The sequence below is a fragment of the Podarcis pityusensis genome (assembly GCF_964106645.2).
Source record: "Podarcis pityusensis genome assembly, chromosome: 2".
Lineage (NCBI taxonomy): Eukaryota > Metazoa > Chordata > Lepidosauria > Squamata > Lacertidae > Podarcis > Podarcis pityusensis.
In genome coordinates, this window is record NC_138029.1 from 86,035,648 (window position 1) to 86,050,775 (window position 15,128).

Consider the following 15,128-nt stretch of genomic DNA (forward strand, 5'->3'; position numbering starts at 1 on the left):
TCTTATGATCAAGTCATCTGCCCCTGATCCTTCCTCATGCAGCTAAAGCTAAATGGCAGCAGATCAAATTTGTAATGAATGATAGTGAAAATAAACTGCAGTAAAAAAAATCCTCGCCAGAAAAACTGCAGTGTATTGAAGTCTGTTTGTTCTGAACAACTCTTATGTAAATCATCTGCTTCTGGGTATGGTGGGGTTTCCTGTAAATTTGTCACTTATGATACTATTGTGATCTATTTTACTGCTTTTTAAAAGGAATACCCCTGCCTGAGAAGTTGAACTGATTCACCATAATTATTCATGGTACATGGAGATTCCCAGAGCAAAGTACTTTTCTCAAAACTTTTCATGCGTCCTAAAACAAAAAGTACATGCACAAGTCACTTGTATATCTAAGTACAGTACGAAGAGAGGGACTTGAACATCACCTGCTCCTTCCCCATAAAATGATAAGGATTAATTTTTCTTAAGAAAAAAAGGTCATATAAGTTTCCCTTTCTGCATCAGTCAGAAATGTGAGTCATTTATAAATCAGATTTCATTTGCTTGTTGGACCACACACACAAGTAACGTATTTGAAATTCATAATCGGATCTTAGGGAGCAGGTAGAGTGGTCTTTGTTTCTTTGTGTATTTAATTTATATAACACCTCTCAGCAGAAAACAAAGTGGTTTACAAAATACAACACAAATGTTATCTATCTACACAACGTAAAAATCCAAACAATTATATAAATGCAATTAGAGGAGAGATTATTTTAGAAGGTCTGGGCCTGAGCCATTTAGGGCTTTAAATGTAAGTACCTTGAACTGGCCTGGAAACAAGCATGTGTTTTCTTGTATAGCAAAGTTGTTAAATACAGAACCTGCAAACATGTACAATGAGCACCTGGGATCTCCCTCTGACCCTTGTGAGGAGAGAGGGAAGTTCCATTGTGCAAGCGGAGATTTTTGTGCTAGAGCAGGGCTGTTCAGCATTAGCAGCAGCAGTAGTAGTAGTAATTAAATTTGTATACCATGCAGCCCTCAAAGCCTTTCTCGGCAGCCCTCAGCAACATTTGACAACACCCTTCCCCCCCTGCAGCCCTTGTGCTGCTTTCCCAAAGACGGGTAAAGAGGCACTGGGTTTGGGAAGGAGGTGTGAGGGATCTAGGACCCTGCCAAAGTCTCACACCTAGGGGTGCCATATTTCAAACTGAAAATTGGGACAGAAAAGTTGTTGAGCAAAATTAGCCGTTCTTGATCTATTTTTATGGGAAATCGGCAAAAGCAGCACTGCCGACATGGGCTTCCATATGTCCGGATTTTCCCAGACATTTTTCCTATTTTCTACACTGCTGCCAACTGCAGTATTCCAGATATGCCTGAGAAATCCTGGACATGTGGCAACCGTACTCATGCCTCCTTCCCAAAGCCCAGCACTTCACTTAGCCAGCTTTGAGAAGGCAGCACAAGGGCTAGATGGTGGCATCAGATTTCGCCTCTGTTTGATTCCATTCCGTATATTTTATTTTACTGTGGAACAGTTTGCAAAGAGACAGGCACCATGCTTCATAAAAAGCAGGTATTTTTTAAAAATCCAGGAAAACCAACCAAGCTGTAATATAAAGGATTAAAACAACAGCAACCATTGAATGCTAAATTGTACCTGAATGTTTATCTGGTCTATTAAGTGATTCCCATCAGAATTACTGGTGTCAAAGCTTTGCCCATGAAAATGGCCGTCATATAACTGATAAACAGTTCAATTGAAAGAATAACAGCACCACGCACTATAGCTGTAATTCTCCTTTAAAATCAATCGAAATAAGAGTGTTCTTATATATGGAGGACATGATGATCTAGCAGAGGGGGAAATCCCATCTCGGTTGCTTAAGGTTTCTTATTAAATCTGGAAAAAAATAACTGCATTATTTTAATTCAGCTCTGCCCATTTTCCAGAAGTGCTGCACTTATTGCATTAATCTTCAGAGCGAAGTTTTTACGACTGATTGCCTGCAGACTATGAGAAGTTTCGCCATCCATTAACCACAGAGAAACGGGCCCTGCAGGGTAGGAAAATATTTGTTACATCTTATCAGGGTGACACATAATCTAACAACAATTACAGCAGGCCCATATTTTGTACTATTTCAGTTTCGGTGTGAAAAATAGTTCTAATATTAAACCCGGGGTGGATGGGAGCTGCAGGAACCAGTTGAATATTATAAGCTCAGCAGTGGTGATTTCCCTTCAGGTTGCGGGTCTCGTCATTACTGGGATACGGCCCTAAGGAAGTGACTACACATAAATCCAGTGTACGTGCCCCCTATGCAAATGGCACAGTGTGCACTGGCAAAGCAGCTTGAAGGATGATTGCATCCATATCAATATGAAGTGCTGAAATTGCATTCTCCCCATGCTTGATGTTTTTGTTAATGTAAAAGCTTTTCGAGGCACTTCAGGTCACTCTCATTCTTCCAAAGGTTAAAAATGCAGAAGAAGTGTTTCAGCCTTACCGAGAGAGAGAGAGAGAAGCTACAACAAAAGTGCAGGTTACCATAAAAGGTTTGCAATATTATATATTAATATGCAAAATTAAATTGTTCAAAATTCGGCTCTGCTATCCAAATCCGATCCTGCATTTAAGCATAGCAGGGACAAAAATTTGTGACAGGTTTGATTTATCTTTTAGACAGTATTCACACACTGGTTTGGATCCCAACCTCTGTGAGCAAAGAACACTTCCTCTTGCAGACTCCTAGCACAGAAACACACAAAAAAACAAACCCAGATTGGCACAGACTGGGACATTTTACTGGCAGAAATTCAGGACCTCCCCAAATACAAGCAGAAGTGCCTTTCTGATCACTTGAAGGCACTTTTGGAATCCACACCTATTGTGTTCAGTGGAGTTTGTAAAGCTGGCTGTTTGGATAATAATCATCTAAACACAGTGGAGGCTGGTTCATTAGGACAAATGGGGCACCAACCTTGGTCTGCCTTCAGCCAGTCCACTCCCACCTGCCTTCTCATCCAGTCTAGGGAGTGGCACTGGCGCCCAGCATCCTCTTCCTTAGTCCCAGAGCTGTCTCCGTAATAGCTCAGTAAGGAGGAGGATGGTGGCAATACTTGCACTAGTTGGCTCTGCCTATCATTGGCTGTGACTCCACCTTGTTGAACTCTCTGCCTTCTGCCCTATCAATCCCAATGAACACTGGCCACCATGGTCAAATGCATTCTACTGCACCCAGGTAGGATTTTGTTTCACTTGCTCAATTTGTGCCCTGCCTTTTTTGGTGCAGTAAGGTAAGGCAAAAAGGTAAAGGACCCCTGGATACTTAAGTCCAGTCAAAGGTGGCTGGGGTGCGGTGCTCATCTCACTTCAGGCCAAGGGAGCCACTGTTTGTCCACAGACAGCTTTCCGGGTCATGTGGCCAGCATGACTAAACTGCTACTGGTGCACGGAGGACTGTGACGAGTGCCAGAGCGCACTGAAACACCCTTTACCTTCCCTCCACAGTGGTACCTATTTATCCACTTGCACTGGTGTGCTTTCAAACTGCTAGGTTGGCAGAAGCTGAGGCAGAGCAACAGGAGCTCACCCCCTCACGTGGATTTGAACCACTGACCTGATCAACAAGCCCAAGAGACTCTGGTTTAGACCACAGCACCACAGGTGTGTGTATGTGCAGACCAGACTGACCCACCTTATGCATCATCCCTAAGACATGTTGTACAATAAAGAGAACCAGAGATGTCTGCAAGACAGGGAACAGTTAGAGTTAGGAAACAATACCATATGCCAGGGCTAACACATTTAGAGGGGGAGTTGTCTCCCCTTACACACACACACACACACACACACACACACACAGATGTTTGGTTATTTTAAAAAATCCTATTTTTTAAATACTGCACCAAACTGTCCCATGCAGCCTTCTTTATTGTGATGCCAGAATGGTAAAAGCTTTTTTTCTTCTTTTTTTAAAGTAATAAATTTGATTTTAAAAGAAAGACTCTTCTGGTTTCTCCTTGGGGAGGGCACTTTGAAGAGGAAAGGGGTCAGAAAGCTGAGGCGTTTTGTATCAATCCCTAATATAAGCTGGGATCCACACAGTGCAACAAGTGGAGAAAGAACGCTGCATTAAACTGGAGCCGTGTGTTTTCCTGTGTTTGCTTCTATTTTTCCTACTCCTGCTGAAGAGACTAGTAGCTGTTTAAATGGATCGGCTTGTTTCTTCAGCAGTAGGATTTGTGGAAAAATCAGAAAGCAAACTTTGTTCTGTCCGCCCTTTCATTACTCACACGTGTCACTTCCTCGGATTGGGGCAAAGGACTATGGCATCCAGCCCCCTCTACTGGACTAATTGGATTGGGGTGGCCGTTAAATCCCTCCCTAATAAGGAAAGCTTGTCTTGTGGTGATGGTTCAAGGCAGAAAGAGGCTTATTGGGACAGGATTAGCAGTTTGTATGTAAACGTTAGGAATTTAACTCAGGTGCATACAAGGATGTGACAGGTAACCAGCAAGAGCTTTACTGCTTTGGAGATCAGCACCCTCTTTTATCACCTTTAGTCATGCCACAGTAACAGCACTGGGCAGCCAAATGTAGACCATATCAGCCCTACTTAATTTTCAGCCTTTAAAAATACAAACCTGTGTTACATACTGAAATAACACTAGATTCTGATGTTGCCAGGGCCCTCTCAGTGTCAGCTTATGAGGGTGATTGATGATTTGTCATTACCCACAGCATAAACTCCAAGTCCGTTAGGAAAACTGGGGACGTGAACACCAGAAGCCAGGGACTGAGAACATCATTGTTTAATTGGATTCTCGGCCTGAGGCTGAAGCAATAACATTTCCTTATCTTGTTCATCATTTCACACACACAAACACACACACACACACACACACACGTTTCCATTTTACAGATGGAAAGTTGCTGGTGCTTGGAAGATACTTATGGAAAGCTATCCAAGAAACAGCAACAACTAGAGGATTCTGACACTGTATTTCTTTTGAGAAAGTACAGTATTATAGGGCAGTGACCGGAAGATGAAAAGGTCCTGCAAACATGTCCATTTAGGTATCTTGGCTGTGTATTTATTTATCGCTTCTTACATTGCAAAGGTGTTTTGGTGGGGAATGGAAGGAGGGCAAAGCACACTGTCAGTCTTCTGTTCAATTTTTAAGCAGTGGTTTTCAAAATTTTCAACCTTCAGCAACTACTTTTATACCTTCTCATCAGCCACAAAATTCCTGCACATTGCAAAAGATTGTGGGGCATGTACTGTGTGCCCTGCTCAGAGCACTGCCAGGTCCTGTTGAGCTCAACCGTTGCCTCCAGTAAATGGGCAGTGGTCCAATTGTCTTCTAGAGCTGCCCACTCAGGGGAAAATCAGTAGTGGTGAGAAAACTTTATTTCAATATAACTTGTCTACCAGTACAGATCTCACCAGTGAAGAATCCCCTGATAAATTTCCAATGAGGCCCATGGCTTTTCAGAACACAAGTTTGGGAAAAGCTGGTTTTGAGGGGGCAGGTGAGGAAGAAGTTCCATTGTGTGCACAGACAGTGGAGTAGCGTGGGGGGCCAGGGTGCATTTTTTGAGGGGGTGTGACTCTCCCCTCCGCCTTCCTCTATTCCTAATGAGTTATTATAAAACAAGAGACAGATATTCTATATGTGGACCATACTCTCCAACATTTCTCCAATGAAAACAGGGACGTCCCATTCCATAATGATAATTTTACTATTTATGCCCCACATATCTTATTGGGTTGCCCCAGCCACTCTGGGCAGCTTCCAACATATATAAAAACATAATAAAACATTAAACATTTTAAAAAACTTCCCTATGCAGGATTGCCTTCAGACGGATCGCGGGTTGGATAACTCCATACCCTGCAACATTTTCCCAATGAAAATAGGGACATCCTAAGGCATGGGTAGGCAAACTAAGGCCCAGGGGCTGGATGCAGTCCAATCGCCTTCTAAATCCGGCCCGCGGACGGTCTAGGAATCAGCAAGTTTTTACATGAGTAGAATGTGTGCTTTTATTTAAAATGCATCTCTGGGTTATTTGTGGGGCTTAGGAATTCATTCTTTTTTCCCGTTCAAAATATAGTCCGGCCCCCTGCTGAAAAAGTTTGCTGACCCCTGTCCTAAGGAAAAGTGGGACATTCTGGGATAGAATCAGAAACCGGGACAGCTTCTCTAAATCAGGGACATCCCTGGAAAATAGCAACGCTTGGAGGGTCTGCTGCAATGACTGGCAACAACTCTCCAGGGTTTACTACTGAGCTACAGCTGATCAGAAAATGCTCTGACATGGTAGAACCAAGCTATAGACCAAGCTTGCTCACTCTCTTAAGCATTAATATATGAAAGCAGCTTTACTAGTTCCTGCTTAACATTATGTGAGTCAGTCTTGAGCTCTTTCTAGATAATAATTTGAATAGCAAACATTACATCCACAAAGCATACGAGTCATGTGGACATATGTCATTCTCTCCATAGTAATCTGAGGCTGCAGGAATGTGATCTTCCTATCACTGATATTGCATGTAAATATCTCCACAAGATCTCAGTACTTCAAGAGTGGAATGAAGGCAGCAGAAAATTCTAAATACATTAAGGTAATCCTGGATACACCAGCCAACAAAAAAACAGGCTGATGTGTCAGATGACACAATACAACCTCTTAGTTCAGCACTAATCTATGAAAGAATATATATGGCAAATGGAAAATGACAATGTCACTCTTGGTCTGTTCCAGAAAAGGAACAGTATTAGTCTGTTGTGGCAAAAATCAGAATTCTGTGGCACTTTAAAAATTAACCATTTTATTGTAGTTTAAGATTTAGAAAGGGGACGCGGGTGGCGCTGTGGGTAAAACCTCAGTGCCTAGGACTTGCCGATTGTATGGTCGGCGGTTCGAATCCCCGCAGCGGGGTGAGCTCCCATCTTTTGGTCCCAGCTCCTGCCCACCTAGCAGTTCAAAAGCACCTCCGGGTGCAAGTAGATAAATAGGTACCGCTTAATAGCGGGAAGGTAAACGGCGTTTCCGTGTGCTGCGCTGGTGCTGGCTCGCCAGAGCAGCTTCGTCATGCTGGCCACGTGACCCAGAAGTGTCTGCGGACAGCGCTGGCTCCCGGCCTCTTGGGTGAGATGAGCGCACAACCCTAGAGTCGGACACGACTGGCCCACATGGGCAGGGGTACCTTTACCTTTACCTAAGATTTAGAGACTATTTCACTGGATCCATAATAGAGACAGTAGCACTGTAGAAGAAATGTTAAGTACGCGTACCAAGCAAAGTTAAACTGCAATCTTATGCACATTTATATGGGAGCATGTCCCATGTCCTACTATAAACACAAACACATATAAACATGCAAAGATTATGCTCTAAGCTCCATGTATTTCTATGGGAGCCAGCTAAGAATGTGCTTAACTCTGCCATTTAAACCAATAGGATCATAACGTGCATAATACTGCCTGGATTCTGATTCAGTTTAACAGAGCAAGGAAAATATAATGGCAATATTTGAGGCAAACCCCAACAGTAAGAATAACACTGCACAACCTGCATTTGTCATAATGTCACTGCGAGGATGAAGTACTCTTGCCTATGGATCTGCGCACCCAACATTGCACTCATTCCCATGGGAATGAAGTGATAAAGGGTTACCTTACAAGTTGCCCCATAACTTCTGAACCAACATTTATGGAAGGGGTGAAGCAAGAAGGGATTAAGACAGAGCTTTCCAAACTGTGTGTCATGACATGTTAGCGTGTCAGTGTGTTGCACGAACACTCCCCGCACTCCTCTTGGGGCTGGAAAGGGCTTAGTTTAACCTTCAGTTTGCTAGTAAAACTGAATTACTGCATCGCAGAATGATGCATGTCTAAAAAGTGTGTCACCAACATGAAAAGTTTGGAAAGCTTTGGATTAAGAAAATGGAGACTCTGGGGATAGAAGACACCTTTCCTGGAGGACACTCCTTGCCCCCATGAAACAGGAAAATGGAGAAAAGGGTAGCTGTAAGGATTAGATTATGCTCATAGTCCAATGGTACACATTGAGTTTCTGTGATTTTACAATGAGATGAAAGCATAAGCTTTAGCTCACCAAGTATGGCTCTGATCACAGCCTCTTGGCAAAGAAGAGAAATAAAGTTTCCAAAGTTGATGTTTCTGTGGGATGGATGGAAGGAAGGAAAGAAGGAAGGAAGGAGAAAGTCACTCCTCCCCCACTGTGAGAGCATCCTCACTTTGAGGTGGCTCAAACGTAACAGGAAGTTTCAACCCAAAGGTCCGCACACCATCCACAAACCCCATATTGATGGCACTGTCGTTCCCGGCAGCCGCCATCACCCCCGGCTTCACTTTTTGATTAATGCTCTTCCAAACTTTCCCTGGCTCCCTGCGCTCCCACTTTCTGTCACACTTCTCATTATGAATGTATCTTTGCATCGAGGAAAGCGGGAGGAAAAATTGTTCTTTCAGGGTGACAGCTGAGCGAGGGCTATATTATTAAAGGTACCAATCATAGGTGCCCAGCTATCATCTCACGATGAATGCACTTGTCAGGAGAGCGAGGCGGCCGGTGGAGGGGGGTGGGAGAGGAAGGAGGGAGCTGGTGGGACAGCACCGCTTGCTTTCTCTCTCTCCTCTTCCCCCACAACACCCACCACCACCACCACCCCCGCTTCTCTTTCTCCTTTAATGTTGGCCACCTCTGCTTGCCTGAACTTGGACCTTCAGCGGCGACAATTTCTCTGGCCTCGACAGCACGATTAATTTCTCCTGCCCTCCGCAGGGCCTGTGAGTGCTGTGGAAGTCCAGCTGGCCTGCTGCTGATAAGATGTACCTTTTGATTTGTTTTGTCTTTGATTGCCTTTTCTGTCACCTACAATGGCTGGCCGCCTAGAGACCTTCACATCGCCTGACTGACGGATCTATTTATCTATAGGCCTCTCCCTGCTTCTCCCGGCTGGTCTCCCCCACCACACGTCCCCCTTTCCAAACCGCCACGTCCCTTCTTCCCATCTCTCTCTCTTTCTCTCTCTCTCTGTCTCCCCCCCCCCCCACCTTTCTTTCAAACCACCACCTTGTACCACTGAAGTCCCAGCCTAATAGAAGCTGTGAAGGCTCATCCACCATAAAATACATCTGCCATCCTCCTTCTCTCCAAGATAAAAGCCTGTCAGTGTTACTTTCCAATTCCAGGCAGCTTGATTAATGGTGAAAAGCCACGGCAAGATCGACTTCTGGTTTTTACAAGCGCTGTCAGCCGGCCCAGGGTTATGCGAAACACACACTCATACAAAACAAAACAAAATGAGAAAAGGTTGGGTGGGGAGGATGGGAGGTGGGGGGCGGAGGGAGAAGCGGGAGGGGGGAAGAAATGTAACCAAATCATATGAGGTTCAACACTAAATAAAACAGGAGCCTGGAGAGCCATCAACTGGCTGTCACCCGGGTGCAGAAATATGTTCGCTGGCTCATTGTACCAAGGCAAATTATGCCAATAATAAATCATTGTTGAAGGAAGATTGTTGATAATTTTTTTTTGGGGGGGGGAAGGTGGCATTCAGTGAAAGTATTGGGACACCTGCTACTGGGCCCAGGAAGAGCGGGGCTGAGATTATTAGTCTTGTCATTCACACTTACACCACTATACTGAAGAGATAGATGCAAGAGGCCCGCAATTCAGTACAGAATGAGAGATTGGGGGGTACTATTTAAAATGGTAATCTAAAATAGTAAAATAATGATTACATTCCACACAGGAATGGGCATGCAGGTTTGCGTGTGTCTCCAAAGTGAGGCTTGGAACACTAGTCTTCAAGGTTTTGAAAACTAGGATCTAGTTTTAACCCAAACATGCATTTGGGGACCCATATCTTATTTTTTTGAACCACATATTTGTATGTCTGACTGCTGCTATCACAACCCATCCCGGATCAGACTGCAAGCTAGTAGTGAGTCCCTCTCCACCAGCTGAAGATCAATGGTTCCTTTCAGATGCTTTGGATTACAAATCCCATCCTGGCTGCTCACTCCTAACTCAAGAGCATTTATGAATCTCAAATAGCAACAGTCCCCAAATTTATCTTTGGGAACCCCCCCCCCCTCTTATTTCCCTATATTTATGAAACTCTGCTTGGCCTCTGTTTCCTGTTCTTCACTTGCTACTTTCTCAAAGAGATTTGAAAGGGGTAAGGGGTTAATAGAATCATAGAGTTGGAAGAAAGCATGCTAATACTTACATTAAGGTTTGCTCTCCTGTATCAGACATGGCTAAACTCCAGATCCAGCCTTCTCCAGAGATCCCAACTCCCATTAGCCCCAGCCAACACAGTCAATGGTCAGGAATGGTGATAGTAGGGAATCCAACTATACCTGGAGGGTCAAAGCTTAACCACTCCATCTGTATGTTACAAAACATAATTATTAAACATTAAACTTGAATAACACTTTCTACAGTTCACCTGGAACAGGAAAAAGGTGATTTCCTTGCTCACTCCTGAATCCCTTTCTTGTCAATTAAACCTTCAGACATTATTCCTCATAACAGTGTTTCAGATGTTAAGTACTGAACAGCTCTGGTTGGGTCACCAGCTACAGCAATTCCTTGAATGAGAGCTTGTTTTCAGTGATCCATGATCTAATAATCTCCTGGATAGAAGACTGCAGCGCCTTTTACACGGGGCTATCCTTGAAGGCAGTCCAAAAGTTACCAGTGATATAGAATACCACTGCTAGATTAATTTATGGTGTAAGAGGGAACGGGTGGCACTGTGGTCTAAACCACTGAGCCCCTTGGTCTTGCTGATCAGAAAGTTGGTGGTTTGAATCAGCACAACGGTGAGCTCCCATTGCTTCTGCCAACCTAGCAGTTCGAAAACACACCAGTGGCAGTAGATAAATAGATAGCACTGCGGAGGGAAAGTAAATGGTGTTTCCATGTGTTCTGGTTTCTATCGTGGTGTCCCATTGCACCAGAAGCAGTTTCATCATGCTGGCCACATGACCCGGAAAGCTGTCTGTGGACAAATGCTGGCTTCCTCGGCCTGAAAGTGAGATGAGTGCCACACTCCATAGTCGCCTTTGACTGGACTTAACTGTCCAGGGGTCCTTTACCTTTACCTTTTATGGTGTAACAAGAGAATATCCTATTATCTCTTTTCCTTAAGCCACACCACTGGCTATTTGTGAGTTACTGGGACCAATTCAAAACATCAGTACAGTGATACCTCAGGTTAAGAACTTATTTCATTCCGGAGGTCCGTTCTTAACCTGAAACTGTTCATAACCTGAAGCACCACTTTAGCTAATGGGGCCTCCCGCTGCTGCCGCTGTGTGATTTCTGTTCTCATCCTGAAGCATAGTTCTTAACCCGAGGTACTATTTCTGGGTTAGCGGAGTCTGTAACCTGAAGTGTCTGTAACCTGAAGCGTCTGTAACCCGAGGTACCACTGTACTAGCAGCAGATAATATAACCTCACATGACTTGGGAAACAAGTACTTGGCATTTTCATCAATACATTGAGACCTCTTGAAATTTGTAAGCTGTGGAAGAGATTCTACTCATAGGACCTAAAACAAGGCACTCTCAGTGGCAGCATCCTGGCTATGGAATTCCCTCCCAAGGGATCCCTCTCTTTAGCTACATTCAGCAAGCATGTAGACTTATTGTTAATCCAGGCCAAAGAGTTTTATGAAGTTCTTATAAAGCTGATGTTAACTGTTGACTGAAATATGTTACAGTATTGTTTTAAAACACTTTAATGTAAATTTACTATTATGAGCCACCCTAGGCCCCCTTTGGGAAGGAAGGAAGAGTTATAAAACTGAACTAATAAATATGTAACTACATAATTAAATATTCCATAGTGAATAGAGATGCAAACAATTAAACCTTTCTGCAATTTCCCATGCCTCCTTTGCTAAACCTTTAACATCTTTGGCATTTAACCAATTCCCTGGCTAATTTCCTGCTTCTGTATTTAAATAAATTTGATGTTCTCAGCAATACACTCCTCAAATTATCTTTTATTGGGGGTTGGGGAATTTATTTTGCCAGCATTTGAAGATTGCATCCCGGTTTGGTGAATTGTTCATCCAACACAATATATGCCCAGGTTACAGGAGACCAGGTGAGCAGTCAGCTAGCTGGATTAATGTTGGCCCACAGTTTGAATTCATGCCATAGGCATTTTGAGCAATTCACAGTATCTGGCAGCATATCAATGCCCAACAGGGCTAACCACAAAAGACACATGGAAACTGACAAATAGTGCTGTGGATCCACACTGAATTTCAGCTACTGGTGCAATGAACAGGTGTCAAATATGAAGAGTCAGTGTTCTTTCCAGGTCCCTCGTGGGTCTCCCCATATGGCCCATGATGCTGCTTCTACACAAAATCCTACATCATCTCCAGGAATCTGGTGCTCTTAGAACTGACTTCCCAGTGGTAGCTACTGATACTGTTCCTCCCATCCCTTCCATATTAGCACTTCAGAAAAACAGGGAATGGGAAAAATGCTACAATTACCGTGTTTTATTTTTTTCGTCTATAAGATGCCCCCATGTATAAGACGGGGGACTCCGATTTAAGAAAATGGGGGGAGATCTATGCGTGTATAAGACACCCCCAAATTTTGGATATTATTTTTTAGGGGGGGAAACTAATCTTATACACGGAAAAATACGGTAAGCCAGTCATTGGTGGCAAAGTTGAAATTAAAGTTGAATTGACTTTTTTTGTGATAAATTAAGCTTGCATCCCCCTCTCACACTGCACCATCTACTAGTTGAGGAACTTTACTACCCTAGTTTGGCACCTTCTGGCAATGCTCCTCAGTAATTAAATAAAGGGAAGAATTGACTTATCTATAAAATAAAAAATAAAAAGATTCCACCTTCCATCCAAGCTGATGTTGCAAGGCCTCTTAACTACAATATAACAACCAAACTATATTAAAACAGGATCAAACAATGCAGTCACAGCATGAACAGTAGTAGAAATCACAGGGCTGAATGAGGACATAAAAAGGAAGAGTTTATTTCCCACCATCTGAAATGCCCCCCCCCCAAATAGCAGGGTCTAACTTGTCATCTGAACCCCATTAGTGAGGGAGTTGTGTGAGCCTCCTTTGGAAGGTGGTAATTACACATTGGTGTAATTTGGAAATGTGGGCGAAATTGCACTAACTGCTAGGTCTGGAAGGTGGAATTTTTTTTAATAGATAAGTCAATTCTTCCCTTTTTTTAATTACTCAGGAACATTGCCAGAAGTTGCCTTATCCCCACATCTGAATTCTGTTCAGGGAAGAATGCCAGCTGTGGTGGGCTATTAGAAACAGCTCAAGGCTACTGGCCTCTGGCATTATCTATCCACCCTCACTTTCTCCAAAAGAATGTGTGTGCATGCTTATAAAGCCAAGACTGCATTCATCAAGCAGTTAGAAGTGAGGAGTTTGGATTAAGTGAGTGGATCTCTCTGTATATTTGGATGTCTACAGTTCAACCTCTAAGATCAGAGAATCGTACTTAGTAATAGTTCATGATGCACCAGTATCTCTTCAGCATATGTGTATAGTGTGTTTGACTTGTATTGTGTCTTGAGACAATAAACACCTTACACCAAACTGTATGGGCAAGGAGTTTTCATAACTGTCAACTGTGAAAAGGCTAACAACTAGACTCTAATGCTCTTGATGGCCTTCTCTGCTGCAGCTATGCACACTGCTGATCACACTGGTCAAGGTGTGATATCATAAAACTATATGTTCCATAATCTAGGCATCACCACCAATAAGGCCATGTCCTGGATTGTCATCCACTACAAATCAGACAGCGAGGAAATCTGGAGCAGGGCCTCAAAATCTTATGCAGGTAACAGGGAATGTTCATGGGGTGTAAGCCTGCCCTTAAGGCATCCTGGCCCCAGATCAGGGGTCAGCAACCTTTTTCAGCCATGGGACGGTCCACTGTCCCTCAGACCATGTGGTGGGCCGGACCATATTTTGAAAAAATAATAATGAATGAATTTCTATGCCCCACAAATAACCCAGAGATGCATTTTAAATAAAAGGACACATTCTACTCATGTAAAAACACGCTGATTCCTGGACCGTCCACGGGCCGGATTGAGAAGGCGATTGGGCTGCATCCGGCCCATGGGCCTTAGGTTGCCTACCCCTGCCTAGGATCACCCATTAGGAACAAGGGAAATTATTAGCAAGACAGGCGTTACCTAGATTTTGGGCCACAGTAGAAAAAGCTATCCTTTAATTAAGTAGCACATGAAATGCTTAAACCTATGGACTTAAAAACTGAATTTCATCAGCACCCTTTGATCAGAATTGTACAAGCATTGCTCCAGAATTCTGTGATGTATACAAGGGTTGCAATTCAAATCCCTGAAAATCTTGGGCTCTGCAATGGTATTGTAGGAAACTGCCTTATAACATGGCAAGCTATTTGTCCATTTAACTCAGTACTGACCATTCTGACTGACAGCAGCAATCCTATACATAAATACCTGGAAATAATTTCCCTTTAAGCCAGTGGAGCTTACATCTGGGAAGGAATGCATAGGATTTCACTGTTAATAATAAATACACCAAAGAGCAGCCTTTGAACCCAGCCCCTTCCACCAATCATTTGCCTCTCCTATAGGAGCCCCCAACTGACACACCCTTGCTCCACCCCCCCTCCCGATGCATGTTTGCTTCCAGCTATGCAACAGTTTTCACTATCTATGCATTCATGCTCAAAAGGGATAATTAGTTATCAGGTTTAAAACAGTTCACTACATCTTTGCTTTTGAATCCATTAATAAAAGTCGTTAGCTACTCAACAGCCTAAAATTAACGATGCAGGCAAGCCTATTTGCATCAGAAAGCATTATCCTCAATGCTGCATTTGAGATGGGATGGGAATGGACAGATTTTTTTCCTTCTTTTGTTACGTACAACCTCTTTGACATTGCTAGGACATCAGCCTCATTTATCACAGGGAATCTGCTTCCGAGTAAGGGTATTGAGGATCAGGAGAAAAGTTGTGGGAAATGATTGGTCTTTAAGCTGTATTCCACACTGAGAAGATGTGCAAAGTTAGTTCTCT

The 15,128-nt window shown here is 43.3% G+C and overlaps 1 long non-coding RNA gene across 1 annotated transcript; it reads right to left on the minus strand.

Annotated features, from left to right (window-relative positions):
• Positions 1-617: 617 nt before the first annotated feature.
• LOC308472275 lies at positions 618-14,644 on the minus strand. The gene is made up of 2 exons (XR_013983399.1): positions 10,263-14,644; positions 618-2,045 (listed from the first exon to the last, which is right to left on the minus strand). It is a non-coding gene; the product is annotated as an uncharacterized lncRNA (long non-coding RNA).
• Between the last annotated feature and the right edge of the window lie 484 nt (positions 14,645-15,128).